The sequence below is a fragment of the Mauremys reevesii genome, linkage group 23 (assembly GCF_016161935.1).
Source record: "Mauremys reevesii isolate NIE-2019 linkage group 23, ASM1616193v1, whole genome shotgun sequence".
NCBI classification, from domain to species: Eukaryota; Metazoa; Chordata; order Testudines; family Geoemydidae; genus Mauremys; species Mauremys reevesii.
This window is the reverse complement of record NC_052645.1, coordinates 1,452,579-1,480,008: the sequence shown is the minus strand read 5'-3', so window position 1 is coordinate 1,480,008 and position 27,430 is coordinate 1,452,579. Positions and strand designations below refer to the sequence as shown.

General features: G+C 52.3%; 2 non-coding genes across 2 annotated transcripts; one reads left to right on the top strand and one right to left on the bottom strand.

Moving 5' to 3' along the window:
• The first annotated feature begins 13,006 nt into the window (after window positions 1-13,006).
• On the top strand, window positions 13,007-13,078 carry TRNAG-UCC. Its single transcript has one exon. It is a non-coding gene; the product is annotated as a tRNA-Gly (tRNA).
• A 4,321-nt stretch (window positions 13,079-17,399) lies between these two features.
• On the bottom strand, window positions 17,400-17,471 carry TRNAC-GCA. The gene has a single exon. It is a non-coding gene; the product is annotated as a tRNA-Cys (tRNA).
• Window positions 17,472-27,430: the final 9,959 nt, after the last annotated feature.

Sequence of the window (27,430 nt, the reverse complement as noted above, 5' to 3'; positions counted from 1 at the left end):
CCCACCCAATGCAGGGGAGAGGCCTGATTGGATCTCTGCACCCTGAGCCCAGGGCACCCACTCTCTCTGCCCCACACATTGAATCTGGCCCTGCTGCAAAGTGACCCTAAGAACCAGCAGCCTCCAGGACAGCAGGTTTGCCCTCAGAGCAGGGAATGTGTCCCCCAGGCTGCTCTTAGGCCACTGGGTGCTCTGGAAACAAGAGGGCTCTGAGTGTAACCCAGGGGTCATCAACCTTTCAGAAGTGCTGTGCCGAGTCTTCATTTATTCACTGTAATTCAAGGTTCCGCATGCCAGTGATACATTTTAATGTTTTTAGAAGGTCTCTTTCTATAAGTCTATAATATATAACCAACTATTGTTGTATGGAAAGTAAATAAGGTTTTTTAAAATGTTTAAGAAGCTTCATTTAAAATTAAATTAAAATGCAGAGCCCCCAAGACTGGTGGCCAGGACCTGGGCAGTGTGAGTGCCACTGAAAATCAGCTCATGTGCCACCTTTGGCACATGTGCAATAGGTTACCTACCCCTGGTGTAACCCATAGCAAGTAAAGGCTATCTGGGGACGTAGCTCAGTGGTAGAGCACATGCTTTGCATGTATGAGGCCCTGGGTTCAATCTCCAGGTTCCTTTCTCACGCTGCTGCTTTGCTCATGCCCAGAGGGGATGTGGCCCAGCAGTCTCCCTGCAGGAGTTTCAACCCTGCTCAGTGAGGGGCAAGTGCCAATTGCATGGAAGGTCTGGGGCAGTTTCTGCTCCTAAGTCACCTCAGTACATGTAAGATTCCCACCTGCTGTGCTGCTTGGGACAAGGGTAGATGAGAAGGGCGAATCCTCCAGCACTGGAGGGAAAGGTCCCATCTGCACAGACTGAGAGGCCAGGAAACAGAGGGGCAGTCAGTGCTCAGAGAGGAGAGAGGTCAGTGATTTACACCCACCAGGGGACACTGTCTTTTTAAGGCGAGTGCAGCTGGCTTGGGACGGTGCTGACGATGGATAGAAAAAAGGCTGGAGTCAATGACTGATGAGACCACAGAAGGGGAAGGGGAATGGCAGCCCCACAGAAGGTCCTGGGTGCTCAGATGCCCCAGTTATTGCACCCTGGCCTGTCACAGAGAGAGAAAAGACCCAGCGGGACCCAGCCCCCCTACAGTGATCCCATGGACAAGAACCTGGCTGGGAGTGGGGTGAAGGTTCCCGCTGGGGAAAGGGGAGCTGAAATCCCTCAGTGTCCTGGAGTTTAAGCAATGGAAGCTTCAAACCCTGCACGGGTGTGGGCTAAGGTGCATCAGCAGAAGGTTGAGCTGGACAGGGGCGGCAGGTTTGTATAATTTTTGGTGGTGCCCAGAATGGGACCAAGTCCTGCCCCACCCCACCCCCACACAGGGCCAGCTTTAAGCCGATTCTCCCGATTCCCCTGAATTGGGCCCCACGCCTAAGAGGGCCCCGTGCCCAAGCCCCGGTATCGTGTACCAGCAAGAGTCAGTTCACCGCACTGGGGTGGCCCGGCTTCCCCAGGGGGCAATTTAAAGGGCCTGGGGCTCCCAGCAGGGGCTCGGGGGGCTATTTAAAAATCCAGGGTTCCCATTGGTTCTACCGCCCTGGCCCTTTACATAGCCCCCAGAGCCCCTCCGCTTCCCCAGGGCTCCCTCAGCTATTTACAGGGCCAGGGCGGTAGAAGCAGGGGAGCCCTGGGCCATGTAAATAGCCCCCAAGCCCCAGGCTGCTGCTGCTACCCCGGTGCTGACGGATGGAGGTGGGGGCACTTACCGTACAGGGTGGGCTGTACCCTCTGTACCCACACCCCCTGCCCTGCCTCCAGCCCCTCACCCCCTGCCCTGCCTACACCTGCCCCTGCCTCCAGCCAGCCCCACACCCCCTGCCCTGCCTGCACCAGCCCCTGCCCACAGCCAGCCCATCTCCAGCCAGCCCTGCACCCCCTGCCCTGCCTGCACAAGCCCCTGTCTCCAGCCAGCCCTGCACCCCCTGCTCACAGCCAGCCCATCTCCAGCCAGCCCTGCACCCCCTGCCCTGCCTGCACCAGCCCCGCACTCCCTGCAGCCAGCCCTGCACCCCGTGCCCTGTCTCCAGCCAACCCCTGTCATACCCCCTGCGGCCCTGCCTGAAGCCAGCCAGCTCCCCACACCCCCCTGCCCGCACCAGCCCTACACCACCGGCCCTGCACCTCCTGCCCTGCCTGCAGCCAGCCCCTGCTGCACCCCCCTGCCTGAAGCCAGCCAGCCCCGCACCCCCTGTCCTGCCTGCAGCCAGCCCCGCACCCCCTGCCCTGTCTCCAGCCAACCCCTGCTGCACCCCCCTGCCTGAAGCCAGCCAGTCCCGCACTCCTCTGTCTCCAGCCCTGCCAACCCCTGCCGCACCCCCCTGCGGCCCTACCTGAAGCCAGCCAGCCCCACACCCCGTCTCCAGCTAGCCCTGCACCCTCCTGCCTTGCCTGCAGCCCGCCCCTACCTCCAGTCCGTCCCTGCCCTGCCTCCAGCCAGCCCCATGTCCACTGGTGCCTGCAGTTCCCAGGGCAGTAACCCTGCACACCTGCTTCAATGAGGGGGGCAGGGAGCAGCTGGGACCCACACATGTGCACACCCTAGGGTGACCAGACAGCAAGTGTGAAAAATCGGGATGTGGGTGGGGGGTAATAGGATCCTATATAAGAAAAAGACCCGAAAATTGGGACTGTCCCTATAAAATCGGGACATCTGGTCACCCTAGCACACCCCCAGGGAGTGGCTGGGACCCACACATGTGAAACGGAGCTCATTTCTGGTTCAGGCCCATCTTTTTTAAAAAGAACTTTAGGTAGGGTTAACATACAGCCGTATTTTCCTGGACATGTCAGGCTTTTTGGTTCTTAAATCACTGTCTGGGAGGAATTGTAAAAATTTAAAAATTTAAAAATTCCTCCTGGGAAAATACAAACGCATGGTAACGCTATTGGTACAAAAAATACATACTGTGGCACATCCCTTAAATCAGAACTTTTTATAGGGAACCAGTTCCTAAGAAATGAAAGTCTTATAAATTTTTAGTTATCCCTGCCGGGCCCCATGAAAATGACTGCCCAGAGTTCGAGAACTGTCCCTGTTCACATTGGACAGATGGGGAGAAGCCTGAAGTACAAAGAAGGGAAGTGACCTTCCCAAGGGCCTACACAGCAAGGTGGTGGCAGAGCCAGAAAGAGAAGCCAACAGTCCTGACTCCTGTTCTAATGGACAAAAAAAACCCAGAGAAAGGGATAGACCCCAGGAATCGATATGGTGGGGAAATTTCATTGAAACCATTTCTGTCAGAAAATCCCCTTCAGACTAAACCAGTTTGTTTCTCGAAATCAAAACAAGTGAGATGAAAGTTCTTTGCAAAAATATTTTGTTGCAAAACAAAAGCATCTCCTGTTTGTCACAGTGTGTTAAATTGTCTCGTCGCACACAAAGAGGAGACACTTAGATCTCAAACATTAGATAAGATGCTTCAGTCTGAGCTAAGTAATTGCTGCTCTTAACAATTTCAAAATAAAAAAATACAAATCAAATAGACTATTTCAGCGATTCTATTATGTCATAATCTGCTCTGAGTAAATGTCATAGGACACCGCATATTATGCACTACTCCTAGTGACACTCTCCAATGGATCCCCACCCACCGTGAGGTAGGCAGGGGCGGATCATTATTATCCCTACTTGAAAGAGGGAGGAGCTAAGGCTGAGAAAGGAGAATTGACTTGTCTTATGTCACACAGCCAGCCAGTGGCAGAGTTGGGAATAGGACCCAAGAGCCCTGATTTTCAAACTAACCATTGGATCTTGAATTTCAGACACTGAATGACCTGAATAAAGTGCTCTCAGATGAGCTCCAGACCAACAACAGTGCACAATAAATATTCAGCAAGTATTTGAGGAGAACTGCAATGTTAGAGAGAATCATGAACTGCTGAGAGACCATTAATGCAGAAGAGCAGCAAAATTCATCGAACATATGACTGGTTCTGACTTATTTCCTTGGGCTTAAGAGAGAACAACAAGGACCTGAGTCTCCTCCCTGTCAATAACCCCGTGCTCAGCCAATCAGGGTAGAGACTGAGGACGGCAGGCTGAGGGTTCTCGCCCAAAGGATGGCCCAGGTCACCGGTGGGGATCACTGCCTGAGCACTATTTCAGCCCCACATTTTCGGGTGGACCTCCCACAGTGGGAGCTGCAGAGCACTCCCCAGAGACACATACGCACACCCCTCCTGGTGCTGGGAGGGGAACAGGAGAAAGGACAAAAGAAGCAAGCGACAAAGAGAAAGGAGGGAGGGATGGATGGAGGAAAAGGTGAAACCAAAAGGACAAACCCTAATGACCTCTGTGATTCTAAGGGACAAAATCCCAGGTGCGCAATAAAATTCTGCCTCCTTAAGCTCGTGTTTTCCATGCCTAGAATTCAATGGTCACCAGATGGATCAGACTGAACAGGTTTCAAACCTCAAGGAGGCTCTTACCTTCTAAACAGGGACGGCTGTTTTCTAGTAAAATCAGGAAAAGGGAAGGAGAAAACTCAAAAGAGGTTCATCGTGGCACTCACATACGTGAACCCGAATACTCTCTCAGTCCTCAAAGAGAGACCTGGAGAAGGAGACTTGCTGAAGCAAAGCCACAGGGGTCTCTGAGGTTTCCCTGGCCCCTCACCCCTGTCCTGCCTGCCTGATGTCAGCATCTCTCTGTGAGGTCACCACCTCCCTACCGCCTTGGACCAATAGTCTGAGGTCCTGCAAAAAGCCTTTGTGATGTCACTGCCACACCCCTCCCTTGCTGTGCTAATGTCCTGCCCCTGGCCAGGCACTTTGGAGGTTTGAGCTACTCCCTGTGGATCACCCCATTCAAGGAGCGTTCGTTCTAGGCAGCAAGCCGGCTAGACAGGAAAACATCGGACGCTGCTCCCAATGCTACACTCAGTTTTTTAGAAATTAGTCGACTTTATGGCCAGAAGAGACCATTAGAGCATCTAATCTGACCCCCTGCATATCACAGGCCTCCTGTATGACACCAGAGCTACTTTTGGGGCAAACACATTCCAGAAAGGCATCTAGTCTTCATTAAATGACATCAGGAGATGGTGAATCCACACTTTCCTTGGTAGCTTGTTCCTGTGGTGAATCATCCTCGCTGTTGAATATTTGTTCATTTCTAATATGAATTTGTCTCTTTTCACCTTCCAGCCATTGGGTCTTGTTGTGCCTTTCTCTGCTAGACTAAAAAGCCCTTTAATACCCAATCTTTTGTCTCCATTAAGGCCCTTCAACACTTCAGTGAAGTCACCTTTCAATCTTCTTTTGATAAGCTAAACAGGTTGAGCTCGTTCAATAGCTCACTAGAAGGCATTTTTCTCCAGCCCTCAGAACACTTCGTGGCTCTTTGGTCATCAGATTCCTGAACTGCAACTGGATGTGGTTCTTGTTCTTCTGCATAACATAGCTCCTGGAGAAGAGGGATCTGCAAATGTACATTCATATGATACCTTTGTTTAACTGATGAAAACATAAACTAGACACTTGGAGGATTGGAACTGATTTCAGCTGATGGACAGCTTTGCTAGGTTTTTATGCATTTGGACAGCGAAATATTGAGTGTTTACATTGATATCAAGCACTCCTGTATAGAGGAGCCCCTGAACATAATGGAGAATGGAAATGAAAATGTTTTCCTTTTTTTTTAAAAAAAGAAAGAGGGTTATAAGAGAACACGGGGGTTTGAACTGAGAACTATTTGAACTGCAGTCAAGCACTCTAACACTGAGCAATATCCCCATGACACTAAGAGTATGGAATCGTGATGCCCAGCACTTTGAAGGACAAACCCTGCTTCATCGAGGTCCTTTGCCATTCCCAGACCACAGGTGGTTTTAAAAATGGGGTTTGATTAAACTTCTTAAATGTGGCAAACACCACAGCTTGCACACCCACCGATATAGCTTCTCCCACTGACATAGCTGCCACCTCTTGGGAAGTGGATTAAATACACCCACAGGAAAACTCACTCCCATCAGCCTTGAGCAGTGGTTCTCAAACTGTGGGGCAAGACCCCAAAGTGGGTCATAACCCTGTTTTAATGGGGTCGCCAGGGCTGGCATTAGATTTGTTGGTGCCTGGGGCTGAAACCAAAAGTCTGAGCCCCACCACCCAGGGCTGAATCCCTCAAGCTCTGGTTTTGCCCTCCCCTAACTGGGGCAGGGCTCAGGCTTTGTCTCCTCTGCCTCTGCTCAGTGTAGAGGGGCTTGGTGCGTCTTTCTAGGGTCATGTAGTAAGTTTTTTGGGTTTTTTTGGGCAAAAAGGGGTTATTGTGAAAGGAAGTTTGAGAAACCCTGGCATAGAGCCTCTGAGTATGTCTAGACTTGGCTCCCTGTGGCAGATCAGACACTGGAAGTACAGCCATGGAGACACCACACCCCAGCCTGGCCTAGCAGGCAAGAATCAAACCTCCACAGACAAATGCCTGTTGTTTTCTAACCCATCTCCCTAAGCCCTCAGCCACCACCACTTAACAAAGGGGCTTTTCTACACTGTGGTTCTGGTCTCACTGAAGGGTCATTTCCAATTGTTTGCTCAGACCAGCATTAGGGGAAATGGTGCCCTGGGCAAAGCTTGTACTTTGGCACTTCCCCATTGCCCCTGGACGATCCCCACTCCCCCTTTACCACTAGCTCCTGCACTCCCAACCCTTGCGCCTCCTTCACCCCTAACTCCTGCCCCCTCCTGTGCCCCCTTTGCCCTTAACTCCCTGGGCCACCACCCATTGCCCCTCTCCTGCAGCCCCTTCACATGGCTCCAGTGCTGGGGGCCCCGCACTTGTTCTCCCTTTCCCTGGGCTTTGGCATCACTAGCCCCTGCTTAGCGAGTAGGGTTCAGTGGTCCCCAAATAGTGGGGCATGACTCTTAGGGGGACACAGAGGAACATTCATGGAATCAATGAAATCAATTGAGCTTCTTCAGTCTCTCGCTGGAGACATTTCCCTTGTTTTTAAAGGCAAAAATCCTGATCTTTCCAACGGGAGCTGCTGCTTCAATGTTCAGTTTGGGGAGGGATTTGGCTGCACTCAGAGATCTGCCCGCGGGTTACAATCTGCGATCCGAAGGGCCGAACGCAAACAGCGTTTAGATGGGACCGTTAGTGCCGCCCCCGTGTGGCCAAAGATCAGAACTGACCAGCAGAGTTTACAGCTGGAGCCTGGGACGCTCCTGAACAAACTGGGCCCAAAGCCTCTCGCGTGGGACCCTCGCTGTGCAGCAGGAGGCGGAGGGAAGCTGATTGTCAGGGCTCAGAGCAGCAACCTGCCAGGCTGAGCCGGTGTCTGTGCTAAGCTCGGCATCAATCAGGTGATTCTGGGCAGTTCGGGGTCCCTGGGCTCCCACAGGAGGGTGAAGAAGGTCACCCCTGGAGCAGGGTAAAGCTGCAGGGTGACAGTGGGGTTGCTGCCCCCGTGAACAGCTGCTGTAGCACCGCCTGGGCAGGACAGGGAGAGCCAGTTATACCCCCCCCCCCCAGCCTGTATCGGGGGATGGGAGCACTCACACCCTGGGGACCCACCCACCAGAGATCTGCTGGGGGGGAGAGTGGCACCCACACACCCAGGATCTTGTAGGGGGGGACAAGGGCATCCACACTCCGGGATCCTCTGCAGAGGGACGGACACCCACACATCCATGATTCTGTATGGGGGGCATAGGTACCCGGACACCTGGGCGGGGAAAGGGGGCACCGAAACATCCGGGATCTTACCTGGCAGGACAGTGGCGCCTGCAGCTCGACATGAGACGGGGGCAGGGGGAGCAGGAGCATTTCCCAGTTCCAGGCTGTCCCCGTCTGGCCAAGGCACAGAGCTCACAAGCAGAGTTTAAAGCTGCAGCTGCAAAACAAGCCGGGCCCCATGGCTGGTGCCTGTGATCCCAGCTCCTGGGGAGGCTGAGGCTGAGGCCAGCGGATCGCTTGAGCTCAGGAGTTCTGGGCTGCAGGGGGCTGTGCCGATCGGGTGTCCGCACTAAGTTCAGTATCAATATGGTGATCCTGGGGGAGCTTGGGGTCCCCAGGTTGCCTAAGGAGGGGTGAACCGGCCCAGGTCGGAAACAGAGCAGGTCAAAACTCCTGTGCTGATCAGTAATGGGATTGCACCTGTGAATAGCCCCTGCAGCGTAGCCTGGGCAAGACAGTGAGACGCAGTCTCTTTTTATACAGACACCCCCGCAGAGCCTGCAGTGGGGATGGGAGCACCCACACGCTGGGGATTCTGACTTGGGGGGAGGGACGCCCCCTGCAACACAGATCTTGAAAAGAGGAACAGCGACACCCACACACCACAGAGCCTGGAGGGGGGCAGGGGAACCACACACAGGAGCTAGTTCATGGGGTGGGGGACACACCCATATGCTCCATTGCACCATTCTTAATGAGAAGAACGGGGGCATCCACACAACACAGATCCTTAACGGGCGGGGGGACACCCACACACTCCACTATTTAGCAGGAGGGACAGGGGAACCAGACACCCCCGGTAGTGTGGAGAACACCCACAGCCACCGGATCCCTCATGGGTAAGACAGAGGGGATTGTAATGGGGCCCAGCGCACCCACGCACCAGGGATTGTTAAGGGTTGAAGGGACAGGGACACCCATACACACTGAGATCACATCCTTGGAGGAACGCAAACCCTCCACAGAAGGACCTGGTCTGTTCCATGAAGGCAGCCCAGCCTGGGTGAGTCAAAGTCTCTTTTTATACAGCCAGCCCCAGAGATCCTGACTAGCGGGAGAGACACCCACCCACCAGAGATCCTTAATGGTGTAGGGTGCACCCACACACCAGGGATTCTTATGGGTGGGAGGAATGGAGACAGCCAGACACACTGAGATCACTTCCTCCCAGGAGCCTGGGCCAGACAGGGAGACACAGTCCCCCTTTACAGATCTGCCAGACAACCTGTCTCCCACCCCCTCCACACAATGTTCTTATCTGGAGGTGAAGCCAGGGAAACCACATGGAGGATTCTTATCTGGGGAACTGGGGGGACCCACTTACCACCAGAGATTCTTAAGGGCAGGAGGAACAGGGACTCCCACATCTGTGGCATGGGGGTGGGTCGCCTGCTGGGATCATCGGGGCATATTTCACCTCGTCAGCTCCCTGCCATTGCCTTGGGGGCCCCTTGTTCGCTGCCTCTGGCACCCAGTTTAGCCTCCTTCCTGAGGGCTGAAACGCTTTGATCTATCTAAGGTCTGTGGGATCAATACGTGTCATGGTGTAATTCTGTGTTATTCGGGGGTCAGACTAGCTGAGCTAATGGCCCCTTCTGCCCTTAAACGCCATGAAAACATTTCCCTGGTTTCCCCTTGTGCCTGACAGACACCACGGTGAGGGGCCCAATAGAAGATCCTGGACACAGCGCTCTGGCTCTTACGTTACTTGGGGACGTCAGCGCTTTCCTAATAAAGCTGCTGCTAAAGCGCTGGATTTGGGGAATGGTTCGGCTCCGGTTCAGAGATCTGCCTGCGGGGTGTGAACCTGCCACGAGGAGCGGGAAACGCAACCAGCAACAGGAGGCATTGGCTGAGCTCCAGGCTGCCCCCGTGTGGCCAAAGCTTAGAACTGAGCAGCGGAGTTTAAAGCTGGTGCTGGGAGGGAGCTGAAGACGCGGGGCACGAAGGCTCCTGCGTGTGACGCTTGTTGGGTGGGCAGCTGAGCGTAGCTGATTGCCGGAGTTCAGGGCTGCACCCCGGGGTGCTGAGCAGGTGTCTGTGCTCAGGTTGGCCTCGCTATGCTGGTTTCTGGGAAGTTTGGGGCCACCAGTTCCCCCTAGGGAGAGAGGAGCCCGCCCAGGAAAGGAGGCTTTCAAAACTCTGGTACCAATAGACAGTGGGACTGCCCCTGTGAAGAGCCACTGCAGCCCCACCAGGGAGAGCCGGTTTCTCTTTATGCAGCCCCCCCCCCATTCCTCAGGACGAGGGTTGTGCTCAAAGGTCTGTGCCCCGTGTTTTCACCTCCATGTGAAGCGCACAGAGCAAATAACCCTCAGCGCATCAGCTCAGTTCCAGGCTCCACTTCCACCTGCTCAGAGCGCAGAGCTCCCAGGCTGAGCCTGAAGTTGGAAGCGGGAGACCCAGTAACCAGCCGGGCCCTGTGGCTGGTGCCTGTGATCCCAGCTCCTGGGGAGGCTGAGGCTGGTGGGTCGCTTGAGCTCAGGAGTTTTGGGCTGCAGGAGGTTGTGCCGATTGGGTGTCCACACTAAGTTCAGCATCAATATGGTGATCCTGGGGAAGCTCGGGGTCCCCAGGTTGCCTAAGGAGGGGTGAACCGGCCCAGGTTGGAAACAGAGCAGGTCAAAACTCCCGTGCTGATCAGTAGTGGGATCGTGCCTGTGAATAGCCCCTGCAGCATAGCCTGGGCAAGACAGTGAGACACAGTCTCTTTTTATACAGAGACTGGAGGGGGGGATGGGAGCACCCACACGCTGGGGATTCTGACTTGGGGGAAGGGATGCACCCAAGCAACACGGATCTTGAAAAGGGGAACAGAGACACCCACAGATCCCAGATGGGGGCAGACAGGGGAAACCACACACTGGAGATAGTTCGTGGGGTGGGGGACAGAGACACCCACCAGAGATCCCAGATGGGATCACCCACATGATGGGGATCTTGAACTGGGAGGAGGGAAGCACCATGTCCCAGAGGTTCTGAAGGGGGAACAGGGACACCCACACACCAGGTGTCTTGCAGCAAGAGCTGCGGTCTTCATTTACACAGAGCAGTGATGGGGAATTAACCACGTCCCTTGTGGAGCTTGTTCCACTAGATGATTAGCCTCATTCAACACTACGAGTTTATATCGAATTTAGCAGCGTTAAATCACATTAACCCTGCACCCATCCACACAATGAAGCCCTTTATATTGATATAAAGGGCTCTTAATACCGGTATCTGTACTCCTCCCCGACGAGGGGAGTAGCGCTGAAATCGGTATTGCCATTTCAGATTAGGGTTAGTGTGACCGCAATTCGATGGTATTGGCATCCGGCCACTATCCCACAGTACAGCATTGTGACCACTCTGGACAGCAATCTGAACTCGGATGCACTGGCCAGGTTGACAGAAAAAACCCTGCAAACTTTTGAATTTAATTTCCGGTTTACCCAGAGTGGAGCGCCAATCAGCACAGTTGACCATGCAGTCCCAGAATCAAAAAAGAGCTCCAGCATGGACCGTACGGGAGATACTGAAGCTGATCTCTGTATGGGGAGATGAATCTGTTCTATCAGAACTCCGTTCCAAAAGACAAAATGCCAAAACATTTGAAAACATCTCCAAGGCCATGATAGACAGAGGCCACAACAGGGACTCAATACAGTGCTGAAACTTAAGGAGCTGAGACAAGCGTACCAGAAAGCCAAAGAATGAAATGGACGCTCACGGAGGGAGGGGCGACTGACGACTGTAGCTATCCCACAGTTCCCGCACTCTCCGAAAACCATTTGAATTCTTGACTGAGTTCCCAAAGCCTGAAGGGTGAAAAACGTTGTTGCGGGTGGTTCAGGGTATATGTCGTCCCCCCCCCCCGCCCCCTGTGAAAGCAAAGGGGAAAAAATCATTTCTCGCCTTTTTTCAATGTCACTGTATGTCTACTGGATGCTGCTGGCACTTGTGGTGCTGCAGCGCTACACAGCAGCATCCCCTTCCCTTCCTTTCCGGAGAGTAGACAGTATGGTAGGACTGATATCCATCATTGTCATCCCGGGAGTGCTCCTGGTTGGCTTTGGTGAGGTCACCTGGGGGTGCCTGGGAAAAAATGGGAATGACTCCCAGGTCATTCTCTTCTTTAAGCTTTGTCTAATGGAGATTCAGTCCTGCCTGGAATATCATAGCAGCTGGAGGCTGCCTTCCCCTCCCCCCTTTGAGCTCTACTTGCAGAGGCAATAAAGTCAGTGTTGTTTCAAATTCCTGCATTCTTTATTACTTCATCACACAAATGGGCGGATAACTGCCACGGTAGCCCAGGAGGGGTGGGGGAGGAGGGAATCAATGGGTGTGGTTGTTGCAGGGGCACCCCATTGAATGATATGCAGCTCATCATTTCTGCGGGATGTCTGGGGCTCTGACCTGGAGCGGCCATTTGCTTCTCTGGTTCTTTTGTAGGCTTGTCTGATAGTCTAGCCAGGACTGACCCTCCCTTTAGACAAAACTTAAGGGAATGACCTGGGGAGTCATTCCCATTTTTGTCCATGCACCCCCAGCCAACCTCACCAAGGCAAGCCAGGAGCACCCATGACAGCAGCAAACGGTACAGTATAACTGGCAACTGTCATTGTCAACTTGCAAAGCAGCAGTGGGACGGTATGGCTGGTAACCATCTCTGCTAACTTGCAAAAGGCAAGGGGATGCTGCTGTGTAGCACTGCAGTACCACGTCTGTCAGCAGCATCCAGCAGAGATACGGTGACAGTGAAAACAGGCTGAATAGGCTCCAGGGAAAAGGGCGTGAAATGATTGTCTGCCGTTTCTTTCACGGAGGGAGGATTGACTGACATTTACCCAGAATCACCCACAACACTGTTTTTGCCCCATAAGGCATTGGGATCTCAACCCAGAATTCCAATGGGTGGGGGAGACTGCGGGAACTATGGGATAGCTATGGGATAGCTACCCACAGTGCAACGATCTGGAAATCGACAGTAGCCTCGGTACATGGACTCACACCGCTGAATTAATGTGCTTAGTGTGTCCGCGTGCACTCGACTTTATATAATCTGTTTCCAAAAAACAGTTTCTGTAAAATCGGAATAATCCTGTAGTGTAGACATACCCTGTGATTAATAACTCTGGTGGCTAAATGAAAGGCTGATGGTTCAAACCCAGGTGAAGATGGAGGTTTTTTTTTTTAGTGATGAGAATCCAGTACATTTTAACAGGCAGAAAATCTCCTCAATGCTGCTCTAGCCTCATTGGGCAAGCATAAGTGACACTTTTACTAGATGCATTGGTGGTATAGTGGTGAGCATCGCTGCCTTCCAAACAGTTGACCTGGGTTTGATTCCCAGCCAATGCAGAGATGTGACATTTTCTCTGCTGGGAATTGGTTTAATTTCAGTCACGTTGTATCAGTTTATCAATAGAATGAGAGAATCAATGTCCTGCAGGTCATTCAACACAGAAGAAAGGGGCGGGACTATACAATGAGCTGTTGGAGTTATCCTGGTATTACAATATTTGGTTTATTTTTTTTTTAATTTCTTTACTTCCCTCTCCCTTTTAGACTCAGAGCCTTTAAGGTCAGAAGGGACCAGTGTGATCATCTAGTCCGACCTGCTGCACCTTGCAGGCCAAACGACCCCACCCACCCACTCCTGTAATCAGGGGCGGCTCTAGAAATCGGGCTGCCCCAAGCAGCGCGTAGCGCTCGCCGCCTTCCCGGTCCCGGCGGGTCCTCTTCCGCGGCTCCGGTTGAGCTCCTGCCGGTATGCCTGCGGGAACTCCACCGGAGCCCTGGACGAGCGGACCTGCCGCAGTCATGCCTGCGGGAGCTCAACCGGAGCCGCGGGAAGACGGCACCCGCCGCAGTCATGCCTGCGGCAGGTCCGCTCGTCCCGGGCTCCGGTGGACCTGCCGCAGGCATGCCGGCGGGAGCTCCACCGGAGCCAAATGCCGCCCCCCCAGGAAACGGCCGCCCCAAGCGCCTGCTTGGCGCGCTGGTGGCTAGAGCCGCCCCTGCCTGTAATAGACCCGGGAGGGGAGGCAGCTCTGTGCTCTGCCCCTCCCCCAGGCAGCACATGGAGGCCCTCTGCTCCCCTCCCCCCATGGGTGTGCAGAGATGTGCCAGCAGCACTAAGGTGGCTCCCTGCCCACTCTGCCTCCGTCCCTCCGTGCCACTCCCAGAAATGGACGGTATGTCCCAGCATCCCCTGGGGCGGGGGGAGTGTCTCCATTCACTGCCCCTGCCCCGAGTACCAACTCTGCAGCACCCATTGGCCAGGAACTGCAGCCAATGGGAGCTCTGGGGGCGGCACCAGCAGGCAGCGGCGCACAGAGACCCCCTGGCCCCGCCCACCTAGGAGCTGGTGCCGCAGGGTTGTGTGTACTGGTCACTTTGGGAGCTGCAGTGCCCGGGGTAAGCGCCACCCTTCCTGCATCCCAACCCCCACCCCAGCACAGAGCCCGCACCCCGCACCCAAATTTCCTCCCATAGCTTTGCTTGTTTCCTTTCACCCAAAACCATCCTTCTTCTCCTGGGCTGCAAGTAGCCATCCCTGGGAAGCCAAGAGGCAGGCACAGGATTCTGCCTCCCAGCAGCCAACCGCACCTCCCCAGGCTTTGCAGAACGACTGGTGGTGCTCTACTAACCCCACTTAGCTGCACTGAGGCGCTTAGCTTCTGCCCTGCCTTCCTCAGCTCGACTTTCCTCTTTTGCCCCATTCCTGCCTCACTCCCTCCTTTGGCAAGTCACACAGAAGAGCCGGCCGCCATAGGCCAATCTCCAAGGGCAGAGGAGACCAAACCACAAGGCTTCAAAAGGTGAGTGGCCCAGATCCTCTAGCTTTCCCCAGCTGATGCCAAGGTTTCTTCTCAGCTCATTTCACCACCCTCTGCCATGCAGGAGTTGGGGTTATCACAGGGACGGACCAGTGGCAGCAGTAGGAGCGCCTTGCTGGACAGGCAGAAATAAGCCCTCCTATTTCTGTCTGGTTTTGAGCCAGGGACCTTTTGTGTGGTAGGCAAACATGATAACCAATATACTACAGAAACTCTGTTGCAGTGCTTTCTCCCTCCCGTCATAAGAATGGCCACACTGGCTCAGATCAGAGGTCCATCCAGCCCAGTATCCTGTCTGCCAACAGTGGCCAATGCCAGGTGCCCCAGAGGGAGTGAACCTAACAGGTAATGATCAAGTGATCTCTCCCCTGCCATCCATCGCCACCCTCTGACAAACAGAGGCTAGGGACACCATTCCTTACACAGCCTGCCTAATGGACTTAACCTCCATGAATTTATCTAGTTCTCTTTTAAACCCTGTTATAGTCCTAGCCTTCACAGCCTCCTCAGGTAAGGAGTTCCACAGGTTGACTGTGCACTGTGTGAAGAACCTCCTTTTATTTGTTTTAAACCTGCTGCCTATTACTTTCATTTGGTGTTCCCTAGTTCTTATATTATGGGAACAAGTAAATAACTTTTCCTTATTCACTTTAAGGTGTGGGGGCTGGGCTGGGCTGACTTTAGTCCCAGGCTTGGATCTCCTGAATGACTGGAAACATCCTTTGCTGCTACGCAGGGACAGCAGCTACTGGTGACATACCAGGGCTGGGATGTGAGGGGAATGTTGCATGGACTTTATCATACAGGCCCCATCTTGCTTCTCAGAGCCCACAGGTGAGAATCTAGAGAAGGGTGAATCATTTCTCAGCTGCATTCTCAGGAGAAGCCGGTAGCCGTCCTTGACCAGAGACCCAGGGGAGCAACCACAGCAGTTCTGCGGACAGCTCTGGCTGCCAGGGGATCCAGCTAGGAGAGGGAGTGCTGGGGGCTCTGCAGTTTTTGCAGTGGGGCTGTCTCAGGAGTCACAGGGGGCTTTGTTGGGGGGGTGGGGAAGTAGGGACTACAGGATGTGAGGCTGGATAAAATGAACCTGCACAAAAAACCTCCCCCTTTGCTCCAGCTAAGGCCCTACTTTGGCCTCTCCCCCTTTCATAAATATCTCCATATCTACTCCAGCTCTCAGAAACCCCCTCTCTCCCATGGGTATTTTCATGGTTTCTTCCTTTTTTCATGGAGAGAGAGAAAAAACAAACCTATTAATCTGAGCTACCAACACAGTTCACAGCATGAAATACACAATTTTGTGTTCAATGAGTTGTGTTCATTTACATAACATGAAAAATATGTTTTGGTCAATGCATGAAAACCTCACTGCATTGAACAACCCACTGGATATAGTTAATGTACTACAGAATATTTAAAGAAGTTAGGAAAGATGTGCTTGTAAATTAACATGTTGTGCCATTTACACACGCACAAGACACAGAAGAAACTGAAATTTGAGCTACTAAAATTTCCATTTTCTCACAGCATTTTAGTTCTCAATATTGTTTTAATTTGCTTAATTATTTGGAACTAGAAATGAGGAAAGAGTACACTGAAGTCAGTGGAATTACCGCAGTGAGGGATTAGTATCATTATTTGCCAATAACAAAACCTTTGTTAACAGAGAGTTAACTTTGACTGTGACTATCTCTTACCTTCCAGAACATCGAGTTCAGTAAAACTCAAACTCTGGAAAAACAGGGAATACAGAGTGAGGGTACATGCCCAGATAACCTTAACTCTGCCCTCTAGAAGAGAATCCCTGATAGCATATGAGAACAAGGAAAGGTTTAGGGACAAATTACAGCTACTTCCCAAGAGTTTGTTTCTTCTGTAATTAATTGATCCTGGCCCATCGATTGATCCTGGCCTGGTGTCTGGCTGTGGAATTTACTATTTACTATTTTTATCCTGCGTATTTAAAGATGAAACTGCTTTACAAAAGTTCCTTTATTCTAGGTGATACAAACAGGTCACTTCCCAGCTAGTTCAAGGAGATGGAATTTTCCTGACCCACAGGGAACTTAAACTAACATGCTCAAGATCACACATTCCTTAGGAGAAAACGAAGGGGAAAAACCAAAACCCACCAAACCGTTGCTGTTTCTACCCAAATGATCAATGAGACCAGAAAGTGAGACTGTGCAATTAACTGTCTGTACTACACTGACTCTGCAGTTACTTGGATGCAGACACACCCAGCTCTACGGTTGGTAACGTACAGAGACTCTGCTGCTGCTCATGAACTAGAAGCACATGACCTTTGAACAGCTGCCATTCAAATGCATCTGAAAGTCACAAGGAACAACGATCTGTGTTAAAGGAAGGCTGCCATTTATTAGAGCCCCAGTTGATGCCGTGTGCACAAAGAGAGGATTGAATGTGTAACAGGGAGTTTGGTAAATCTTGTTTATTTTAGTTTTGTAACAGGCTCCTGTCCACCTCCAGTAGAGTTTTCAGTCCCAATGGCAACTTACTTACCAAATGTAATACAGACTAGTCCATGCCTCTCACGTGGATGTGGTTCTTGTTCTTCTGCACATTGTAGCCCATGGAGGCCAAGGACCTGCAAATGTGTCTTCATGGGCCTTTGTTTCATTGATGAAAACAAACCTAGACACTTAGAGGATTGGAACTGATTTCAGCTGGGGGACATGTTTACTAGGTTTTTATGCATTTGCACAGGAAAATGTTGAGTGTTTCCATTCATTTCAGGTATCCCTAGTCAGTGGAGCTCCTGAACATAATGGAAATGGATAGGCAATTACTATTGCTGTTGAAGGACCAGGCTTTTAAGGGGGCACTTGGATTTGAACCAAGGACCACTTGATCTGCAGTCAAACACTCTACCACTGAGCTATACCCCCTGATAATTACTTTGGCAATGTCAGTGATCTTAAGGATCTTGAAACCTGAGAGTGGAGTTCATTTCTTCCACACCAGTGTTGCTGTCTGTGCATCCCGGAGCTATGGGGTGAGTGGGAAAGGCCCAAAACTAGCTTGTCAGTATCAACAAAGGAGCAGCCGACATCAGGACCAACGAGACGTGTTGGTGGCCCATCAGGAAGAACCCACTCTCCCAGAGACTTCTCGGCGAGGGCACGGTACACAATGGGGGCTACCTACCCGCCACGTCCCAGCAAGGGTCTTTCTAGTCCCACTTCAGTGTTACCCAATTTCTAATCAGTCTTTGGCCCAGATTCCCTCCCTGAGCGGCACCAGCACATGCCTGGGCCCCTGCTAGTGTTAAATCTGCCTTGAGCTGGGACCCAGCTTGGCAAAGAGCCTGCAGCCCCCTCTGTGCTGGGGAGTGAGAGCAGCCCTGGCACTGGGCAGGGCAGCCCTGAGGGAATGAACCCAATGTGCCCCTGAGGCCCTGATCCAGAACCTCTGCCAGGCAGCTTGTGCTGCTCGGGCGTCTCTAGTCTCCAGCGAGGATTCAAAGCTTCTCTGCTCCAGGGGAACCCCTGGGGGAGGGAGGCAGGGCTCCTGCAGGATAAATCTTCCTGCTGGCAGAGCTCCGGTCCCCTCCTCATGGGCACAGGGCGTTGCACACGGCACCCACCACATGCACACACCCCTTTGTGGGGAGAATCAGCTCTGGGATATTGGGGTCAACCCCCCCCCACCTCCTCCCTGCAAATCTTCTCCTGGCTTCAGTGAGGGAATGGGGGCGTGAGGGGCTAGTGCGGTAACAGCAGCAGCGTGGCCGTGGGGCTCGGCCGGTGGCTGGGGCCAGTCGCCTGAGCATGAACCCAGCCGACCCCAGGAGATGGACCCGGGTCACCAGCCCAACCCACCACGCGGCTGCTGCCGCTGCCCCGTTAGTGCGCGAGCTCCCACAGACCACGCTGGGGAGAGCCCCCAGCTGCAGGGGAGACGCCCCTGAGTGCCTGGCAGGGCCCAGCTCCTGGCTGACCTGCACTGCTGGGGGTCAGGGGGCTGGGTGACAGGGAGGCGTTGGCTTTGGGGTGGGACTGTCACTTCCCCCCCTGCCAAGCCAACAGGATCACAGCAAACGAAACCAGCTCGGCCGGCAGGGGAAGAGTTCAGTCCAGGGCCTGGTGCATTCTGGGAGCAGGGGCGGTGCAGAGAAAGGGCAGATACGGGGCAGCTCTGAACACTCCGCGCAGAACTGCCTGTCCTGTCCCGCAGCCCCTGGTACAGGGGGCTTTTAGCCATAGTTTTAATCAGGCCAATAAATTGAAACAAACCCCTGTTAAATCATTGCTCAGCCCGAGTCCTTCACCCACATTCCTTAGGGCATTGGGTGTTTCATTTCCTGCCTCAATTTCACACACAGACACAATTTCCTTTGCACAGATCCATGAACAGCAAAACCTCCCTGTGTCTCTGGTCTGAGCCAGGACATTCGATTCCAGTGAACCCTTCACTCCTGCAATGGCGATGGTCAGACAGAGGGGACGTGGCACCTGCATCCCTGCCAGGGAGATATTGGCTCGGCTCTTTCTTTCTGCTGCTGTTGTTAGTCCATGAAACATCAAGGGTGGAATGCAAGGCTGAGTTCATGCACCAGCCCCCTGAAAAAATTTCAGTGCCCTAGAGAAATCCTGCCACCTGCTATTGGAATGATGTGCTGGAGATTTGAATGGGAAAGGGACTGTCTGAATTGTCAGAGTGAGGAATGAACAACAATCTACAGCAATGTCATTAACACAAACACACTCTCATCCTGCTCCAGCTGGAAGGGAAATGGGCAGGAATTCTCGCTGTTCACCCAAGGACACACTTACACTGATGCGCAGTCATGAGTGTGCTGGGCAAGCTGGTCTGAGCAATTTGAAGTGACAATTCAGTGAGAACAGAATCATTGCGTAGTGCAACAGCTGCAGACTGAGTGGTTTAAGATGATGGGCTAGAAATCTATTGGGGTCTCCCTGCGCAGGTTCAAATCTTGCCAACTATGCAAGCATTGCACTGTTATTATTACTGTAGTCTTAGTGCCTGAGCATCCAGTGTGCAAACTGGAGCCAGATCTACTTTCACTCTGTCTACACTTAAAATGCTGCTGTGGCGCTGCTATAGCACTTTGGAGTAGACAGTGACTGGAGAGGTTTTCCCCATCCGTGTAATAGCTACATGGACAGAACAATTCTTCCTTTTCTTTAGCACTATCTAACCAGGGCTTAGGTCATCTTAACTCTATGGGTTTGCAGGGGTGGGTTTTTCACACCCTGAGAGACGTCGCTCTGCCAGTTCAGTGCAGGGGAGATTGGAGCCAGATGGATGGCATCGGTAGACAACACAAAAGCTACTGCCAAGGGGAGCGAATCCAACAGGGTACACACCGACACTAAACCCTACCATCGCGGACCAATTAAGCCCACACCTACAACCCAAGGACAGTCACACTCTACCTCTTCTTCTACCTCACCAGTCTCCAGTAGACCAACACAAACCGGTGACCCATCAAGTGGGCGATGTTTTCAATGCAATGAACTGGGGCATATCAAAGCCAAATGCCCAAAGAACCTAAACCGAGTGCAACTCCTTGCACCTTCACACCAAGGACAGCCGGACCTAGATGTATCTCAAATACCCTTAGAACATAGGGAAACTTTGAGAGTGGACAGAAAGGAGATCATCGCATGGAGAGACACTGCAGCACATGTGTCAGCTATCCACCGAACCTTCGTGGACCCCAAATTCATCAACCAGAAAACCAAAGTGACAATTCGCCCCTTTATGTCAAAACCTGTAACATTACCTACAGTGCATTTACCTGTCCAGTACAAGGGCTGGTCAGGGAAGTGGACTTTTGCTGTCTATGACAACCATGTGATTCCCATGTTACTGGGGAACGACTTGGCCCGACAAGTTGAACAGCAAAAAACAGAGGGAGTGGTTACACGCAGCCAAGCCAGACGAGCTGCCAGACCCATCCCTGTTCCTGAGCCATCCACTGAGACCCCATCTGTGTTACCAGAGAGGGTGGAGCTGGCTCCCATACCAACACCTATAGCAGCCATAGTACATCCAGTCCCAGAACCGGAACTAGAAGAGCAACCAGCGGCAGTACCAGCGCCAGCACCGACGCCAGCGCTTACAACTCCACCGCCGGAGGGCGACAACGGGCCAAAACTGGCAGAAGCAGCAGACAACCCTACCCAAGAGGCTCAGCCAGAGCCTGAAATGACACCTTGTGCACCAGCGGAGAGCGGTTCACAGTCAACGGAAACAACCTCATCACCTACATCGCTCCCAGAGGAACTGGTGTCTCCCGCCTCAAGGGAACAGTTCCAGACGGAACAGGAAGCTGATGACAGCCTCAAGAAAGCATGGGCGGCGGCACGCAGCAACCCACCACCTCTCAGCTCTACTAACCGATCCCGGTTCGTTGTGGAGCAAGGACTGTTATACAAGGAATTTCTTTCTGGTGGACACCAGGAGGGCTGGCATCCTCAAAAACGGTTGCTAGTTCCGACCAAGTACCTGGAAAAGCTCTTAAGCTTAGCCCATGATCACCCTAGTGGCCATTCTGGGGTGAAGCGAAGCAAAGACAGGTTGGGAAGGTCCTTTGACTGGGAGGGGATGGGCAAGGCGGTAGCCACTTACGTCCGGTCTTGTAAGGTATGCCAAACGGTAGGAAAACCCCAAGACCAGGTCAAGGCCCCTCTCCAACCACTTCCCATAATGGAGGTCCCATTTCAGCGAGTAGCTGTGGATATTATGGGTCCTTTCCCAAAGAAGACCCCCAGAGGAAAGCAGTACATACTGACTTTTGTGGACTTTGCTACCAGATGGCCGGAAGCAGTAGCTCTAGGCAACACCAGGGCTAACACTGTGTGCCAGGCCTTAACTGACATTTTTACCAGGGTGGGTTGGCCCTCTGAAATTCTTACGGATTCGGGAACAAATTTCCTATCAGGGACCATGAAAGACCTGTGGGAAACTCATGGGGTGCATCACTTGGTGGCCACCCCGTACCATCACCAAACTAATGGCCTAGTGGAAAGGTTTAATGGAACTTTGGGGGCCATGATCCGTAAATTCGTACATGAACATTCCAGTAATTGGGATCTAGTGTTACAGCAGTTGCTGTTTGCCTACAGGGCTGTTCCACATCCCAGTTTAGGTTTCTCACCATTCGAGCTGGTGTATGGCCATGAGGTTAAGGGGCCATTACAGCTGGTGAAGCAGCAATGGGAGGGGTTTACGCCCCCTCCAGGAACTAACATTCTGGACTTTGTAAGCAACCTTCAAAACACCCTCCGAGACTCTTGGGCCCTTGCTCGAGAGAGCTTAAAGGATGATCAAGCGGAGCAAAAGGTCTGGTATGATAGACACACCAGAGAGCGTTCCTTCAAGGTTGGAGACCAGGTCATGGTCTTGAAGGCGCAACAGGCCCATAAGATGGAAGCGTCCTGGGAAGGACCATACGTGGTCCAGGAGCGCCTGGGAGCGTTAACTACCTCATAGCATTCCCAAATTCCTCTTTAAAGCCTAAAGTGTTTCATGTTAACTCTCTAAAACCCTTTTATCCCAGAGAATTACAGGTCTGTCAGTTTACAGTCCAGGAAGGAGATGACACCGAGTGGCCTGAAGGTGTCTACTACGAAGGTAAAAGAAATGGTGGTGTGGAGGAGGTGACCCTCTCCACAACCCTGCAATGTATACAGCGGCAACAGATCAAGGAGCTGTGCACTCACTTCGACACCTTGTTCTCAGCCAACCCAGGACGGACTGAGCAAACCTGCCACTCCATTGACACAGGTAATGCTCACCCGATTAGAACCCCACCCTACCGGGTGTCACCTCATGCCAAAGTTGCTATTAAACAGGAGATTGACAACATGTTGGAGATGGGTATCATCCGCCCTTCTACCAGTGCATGGGCATCTCCAGTGGTTCTGGTTCCCAAACCAGATGGGGAAATACGCTTTTGTGTGGACTACCGTAAGCTAAATGCTGTAACTCGTCCAGACAACTATCGCACTGATGAGCTATTGGAAAAGTTGGGACGTGCCCAGTTCATCTCTACCATTGATTTAACCAAGGGATACTGGCAGGTACCACTAGATGAACCCGCCAGGGAAAAATCTGCCTTCATCACCCATGCAGGGGTATATGAATTTAATGTGCTTCTGTTCGGACTGCGGAATGCACCTGCCACCTTCCAAAGGCTGGTGGATGGTCTACTAGCGGGATTGGGAGACTGTGCAGTTGTATACCTCGATGATGTGGCCATTTTTTCTGATTCATGACCCCAACACCTAGAACATTTGAAAATGGTTTTTGAGCGCATCAGGCGGGCAGGACTAACTGTTAAGGCCAAAAAGTGTCAAATAGGCCAAAACAGAGTGACTTACCTAGGACACCAGGTGGGTCAAGGAACCATCAACCCCCTACAGGCCAAGGTGGAGGCTATCCAACAGTGGCCTGTCCCACGGTCAAAGAAACAGGTCCAATCCTTCTTAGGTTTGGCCGGATATTACAGGCGATTTGTACCACACTACAGGCAAATCGCTGCCCCACTAACTGATCTGACCAGGAAAACCCAGCCTAATGCAGTTAAGTGGACTGATGAGTGTCAGAAAGCCTTTACCCAGCTTAAGGCGATGCTCATGTCGGACCAGGGGTGGCTTGTTTTCTGGGAGCACAGTGGTCCCTGCACCCAAGGTGAATCCCTGAGCTTGGGCTCTGCAGTAGGAAAAGATACTGTGGGCTTCCACCCCTAATTGGCTGGCCTGACATTTAACAATGAGGGACAGGAGCTGTCTCTCCTAAGTGAGTTATTGGTGGACCCAATATGGCAGGAAGAGAGTGCTAGAGGGGGTGCTGGGCAGTGACAGGCAGGTATAGAGGATGAAAACTCTTCTGTGCAGCTGAGGGAGGGCAGTACCAGGGAAGGGGCATGTGTGAAAGTGGCCATGTGGAAGGGAGTTGGGGGCCCAGGAGGAGGCACTTGATGTTCAGTGTCTTGGAGCAGCTGGGCTTGGCCATGGTGGGTGTTCAGGAAATGCACATTAACAACACTAGGGTAGCTTGATGGGCAGAGGGTGATTGGGGGAAGGGCCCATCTCTCTGGTCCTCCAGGCCAGGGAAGAATGATGGGGTTGGAGTCTTGTTCTTCACATTCATGGTGCGAGTACAGAAGGTGGTGGAGCTCCAACCAGGGAGGGCATTATTGGTGGCTTTGTGCTCCATGGCACTGGTTACTGCTATATTAGTGTGTATGGTCCCCAATTAAGGCATGAAAGGAAAGTTCTATGAAGGAACTGGCTCCCTTCTTCTAGACCGCACGGTGTTTGGTGTCGGGGGGGATTTCAATTGTTGCACCGGCCTGAGGACTGCTGGTCCTGTTTTCCTGACCGTCAGAGGAAACTCTTCTACGATGAGCACTACCTGGTGCAGGTCTATAGCGAGGTCGGCTTAGAGAACGTGTTTCTCCGTAATGGTACCAGTGGGGGGTGGGCGGTAGCCTCCTAGTCCTGTGACCCGAGCTCACACCAGCCGCAGAGGGGATACACCTTTCTGTGGGGACAGGCCAGGAGTGGCATTGACCGGATTTCCGTGAAGGAGAGCACGTCGACAGCCCAGTGCAGGGTGGTGCCAATGGACAGTTCAGATCACGCAGCTCTCACCGTGTGCTCAATGTGGGCAATTCCCTGACCCAGGGCAGAGGATATTGGAAGCTGAACATCCAGAACTTGCAAGATAAAGGAGCAGGGGGGCGAGGCCTGGAGGTGTTGGCAGAATGGGAAAGCATCAGAGGGTTCTGTGGTTACCAGGGTGATTGGTGGGAGTCGGTGAGGGAGGAGTTGGCGGCTTTGTTCCAGCGGCTGGGGAAACACCACAACATTAAAGAAACCAACAGTGCAAAGTCCTGCAGTGTCACCTGTGGGATTTCCACAAGAGCATCCAGGCAGGGGAGCCAGTCAGCCTGTGACTGTACGACCGGATCAAGCGACAGCTGCCCGAGTTCCAGGAGATGAGGCTGCAGATGGCTGATATGAGCGGGAGCACCGAGTGAAGGGAGGGGTGGCCTCCCCTGACATTTTTGCAGCCTGCAGGGAATGGAGACAAAGCAGGGGGATGCAGGGACTCAGGGCAGGACCCATGGATCTGGTAGTGCAGGACCACAGTCGCTGGAGGAGGAGAGAGAGTCCCGCGAGAGGAAGCTGATGGTGGGAAGCAATAAGTGCAGAGTGCAAACCAGCCAAGAGTCACAGGGGTCTAGAAAGTGAAATAGCAGCAGGTCCCATGGTGTAATGGGCAGCACTCAGGACTTTGAATCCTGGCATCTGAGTTCAAATCTCAGTAGGACCTTGTGGTGATATGTTGCTTTGCTACAAAGCCCTGAAGCTCAATGTGTTTGGTTACCTTCTCTCAGGGTCAACTAAAGTGACATTTTTCCCTCCTGCTGGGTGACTGATGCCCACTGGAGATAGGTCTTTGGTCTGGCTGGTTCAATGAGCTGGTGGCTATAGGTTGAGGTCCTAGAACTTAACAGTCTGGCTAGAGATTCCTGTGGATTGATCATATGGTTGTTTCTCGCTGCTTCACCTGATGTCCATAACTTTGGTCCCTGCAGCTGTCACATTCTTCCTCTTGCCCATATGGCATTTAAAGGAAGGAGTTCCAGGGCCAGGCTTCATAGTCAGGGCTAGGCAGGAGGGAGGCAGAGTCCCAGGCTGGAGCCCAGCACCTCTCCTCCTCTGGGCACCTGGGGTGTTGTTCCCCCCTGTTCAGACACCCCTGGGTCCCTGCACTTCACACAGCTCTCCCTGATTTCAGCTGTTAGTGAGGGAGCCTCACTGCTAGTGCAGACTGGGCAGTTTCTTGCATGAGAGACCCTGTCCCAAAGCAGGACTATTGCTTAGAGCTGGTTATCAGTGATTTCAGATCTGTTGGTCTGCAGCAAGACTCTCCATTGAGTCTTAACCAGCTCTGTTATTACACAGGGAAAAACAAAAGGGTCAAATGGGGCCTGGAAGCCTTAAGAAGAATCCACCCCACCGAGTACCAACACTGGTCGCTACCTGCTCTCAGCCCCACTGAGAATGTTTTGGGGTCACTCCTTGCCTGTATCAACCTAGGGGTCTCAGAGAATCCTAATTAACAGGTGTTCCAGTGGTGCAATTGGTTAGTGCACAGTACTTATAAGGCAGTGCTGAGAGGAGCTATGCTGAGGTTGTGAGTTCAAACCTCACGTAGAGCACTGGTTTTCATTAGCCAAGTGGGGTCACCCCCTCATTTGGCCTGTGGAATGTAGAATTCCAGCCCTGGGGACCCTCAGGAGGGGGCTAATAAAAAATGCCCCCTTCACTTATTACCTCCTCTCCAGGTCAGAATCTAACATCCTTTCTCCCCCACCAGCCCCTGTGCCAGGATCCCTCAAGCAGAGCCTGGAGTCCTGCCCCTGGCGTCTGTACTATTGACAAAGACTAAGTGACAGGGACAAAACACTCAAATCCCGCCTGGTGCTGGGAGCCAGGTTTGCGCTTCAAATTCTGTCGTTGGTACATTTCCAGGTCTGGGAATGTCCCACAACAGCATTGAATGGGAAGCTGCCTGCAGAACAGTGACACTGCACAGAGCTCCTGTGGAGGAGGGGTGGGAATTAGTAACATTTTGAGGATCGTTTGGGAAATGAGCCTTTGCTGACAAGGTTTGTCTCTGTTCATATTTCACCTTCAGGTGTTATGTTGAGGGATCTTTAGTATATTTTTGTGAGGTTAATAACTATCTCCTCAACTTTATTTACTCAACTTAAAAATTGGTCATTTGATTTTTGCATCTCCCTGTGAAAATACAACTGACACGTGTGGCTTTCTACAGGGGGTCATGATGTTAAAGTTAAGGAATTCAGTCTCTGTACTTCTGGGGGGGTGTTGCTTTTTTACAGCTGCCTCAGGGCCAGGCACACCGGGCTGTTAGCTGCACCCACTGTCCTTGCCAGGGGCCCCTGCTGAACCCTGGGCGGCTGCACTGCCGTGCTGGGGTGACTCTGCAGGGGGAGAAGCTGCTGTGGAGCAATGTAGAGCAGGTGCAGGAAGGAGACGGGGTCACTATTCACATTCTGAAATGCACAATTTTCCAAATTTGGGAAAAGATAAATAGATTCATAGACTTAAGGTCAGAAGGGACCATTATGATCATCTAGTCTGACCTCCTGCACAATGCAGGCCACAGAATCTCAGCCACCCACTCCTGTAACAAACCCCTGCCCTATGTCTGAGTTATTGAAGTCCTCAAATCGTGGCTTAAAGACCTCAAGGTGCAGGGAATCCTCCAGCAAGTGACTCCGTGCCCCACGCTGCAGAGGAAGGCGAATGTCCGATAACAATTCTAAGGGGAAGGTGAATGCAGAGCAATGACACTGGAGATGCCCAGACCTCCAGTGGGGGCAGCGTGGAAATTAATAATGGGAAGATCATTTGCTCAATTAGTCGTCAATGACAAGCTTTGTCTCTGTTCCTATTTCACGCTGTGGTGTTAGTTAGAGGAATCAAGACAGATTTTTTTACTATATTGATTAAACACTTAATTTTATTTAATCAAGCCAAAAACTTAGTGTCACTTATTTTTTCTCTGTCCTAGCAAGAATGAATTGAATTTTGTGACTTTCTGGAAAGTGCAGCAAGATTAAATGTGGGGAATTCAGTCTCTGTGTTTGTGAGCTGATGTTTTCCTCTCACAGGTCAGTGCCTGCATTGAAATACCCAGAGGGATCTAAGGGCTGGTGTACGCTGGGCACTGAACTGGCAGCGTGACGTCTCTTAGAGTGTGAAACCCACCCCCAACCCATAGAGTTAAGGTGACCTAAGCCCTGGTTAGATAGTGCTAAAGAAAAGGAAGAATT